This window comes from Plectropomus leopardus, unplaced genomic scaffold (assembly GCF_008729295.1).
Source record: "Plectropomus leopardus isolate mb unplaced genomic scaffold, YSFRI_Pleo_2.0 unplaced_scaffold24888, whole genome shotgun sequence".
Taxonomy (NCBI): Eukaryota; Metazoa; Chordata; class Actinopteri; order Perciformes; family Serranidae; genus Plectropomus; species Plectropomus leopardus.
In genome coordinates, this window is record NW_024627032.1 from 1 (window position 1) to 1,784 (window position 1,784).

A 1,784-nucleotide genomic window follows, 5' to 3' on the forward strand; every position below is an offset into this window, starting at 1 on the left:
TCAAAACTCGCACATTTGAGACTGACACTACTTTACATCTTTCTCTTTTAGAGGCCAAATATACCCATATTGATTTAACCCTTTGAAAGCTGGGACGACAGTTTTCTTGAGCTGCTTTCATACACCTTCCACACCTTTGAACCTTGGGTAAGTTGGTGGGAGGATTTCTTTCAACAACAGCTAAGAGCTACTTGGTAAGAAATGTGTCACAAATTGCAAGAATTTAGTAGATTTAAAAAAAAATTTAATACACGGGGAATTAATTTTGAATTATGTTACATTATTTTTAATCTTTTCCAGGTCAATGTTTTTTAATTTTCTAAATTTTTAATTTGATTTATTTTTAGTAATTTTCAGGTAATTTTCTTAGACTTACTAGTTTTTGGTGGTTAAACAATCAGCCCCACCAAATTAAAGCAAACTTTAAATGAATAATTTTTCTACCAAAATGTAACAAATTAAATATTTGTTAAAATCTTTGAAACTTAAAGACAGAAGCAGCTCTGAAAAGTTTTAGAGGTAGGCCGAGGGAAAACCTGCAGACTTTTGGCCCCTCACTGCAGCGCCGCAGGCTGGGCGGGGGCCGGGGGGGGGGGCGGCGGTTTACTGGAGGCTGATCTGGGATCAGATGGTAAAGCTGGCAGAGCCTCAAACAGGCAGAGCTGCAGAGTGTCATTTTAACCACACACAGTCACTGCTTAATGACAGGGAGCAACACACACAGCTGACTGTCATTATCTCCCCAAACAGGAGAAGACTAAACTAATAACAGCAATCAGAGGAGGAGGAGGAGGAGGAGAGACGAGGAGCTGGAGACTCATGATCCACATGGTGATAAATCCACTTCAGAAGGTTTTTAGGAGTCTCATGAGGCTTTTGACATCACCTGAGTCATGATTTTTATCACAGTCACATCAAAAAGACAGCATGAAGAAAAAAAGTTTAAGAAATCAGCTCAGTCACCAGCAGAAAACATTGCCATTGTTTTTAGTAAAGGTTTTCTTCCTCCCTCTGATTTGATTGAGTGTTTTTTGCTGTTGTCTGTGCATTTTGTGTCTTATATTCTATAAAATCAAGATGTTTTAAGAAAATGTTGGTGTAGTACATTTCTGCATACCACAACTATTACAGCTCAAGTTTGACATTAAAGCAGTTTTAGTACACCAAGTGAGTGACTTTTAACCCTTTGAATGCAGATAAAAATCCTGGTTGCAGATGCCTTCACTGGCTTTAATTCTTTTTTAAGAAATGAATTTTAAATGTGCACCAATTCTAGGATTCCTTTTGTTAAATTCTCTTAACTTGTTTAACATTTTTTAGGCCTATGTTGGTCATTTTTGTTAAGTTATTTTAAAAACATTGAAAAGGCAGGAGGGAGTATGAGTAAACATTTCTGAGGCTCCAAAGGGTTAATTGTCAATAACAAACAGCTGAAGTCAAGAGATCGAAGTGACAGAATGAAGCTCAAAGACTTTTATTGAATTTCACATTGAAAGCTGAGACGGACTTCCAGAAGGTCAGGAACCTGAGAACAGAAACAAAGCCTGTGACGCAGTCATGTACGCTTCAGCAAAGACTACAAACCATTACAAAGCCATTTTAAACAGAAGTCCTTCACCCTCACTTCAGCAAGAAAACCAAGCACCAAAGGAGTTAAAACGCTTGAATCAACTCACCGGTCGGCGTCAGTGATTTCTGTACACTGGGACAAGCGGCTGCTTCCAGCTGGGATGGTACGAGGACAAAGCTGGAATACGTCTTGAACTTCGTGGATAAACATTCAC

At 38.6% G+C, this 1,784-nt stretch overlaps 1 long non-coding RNA gene across 1 annotated transcript; it reads right to left on the bottom strand.

Moving 5' to 3' along the window:
- Positions 1-1,458: 1,458 nt before the first annotated feature.
- LOC121966516 lies at positions 1,459-1,778 on the bottom strand. The gene is made up of 2 exons (XR_006107593.1): positions 1,677-1,778; positions 1,459-1,525 (listed from the first exon to the last, which is right to left on the bottom strand). It is a non-coding gene; the product is annotated as an uncharacterized LOC121966516 (long non-coding RNA).
- Between the last annotated feature and the right edge of the window lie 6 nt (positions 1,779-1,784).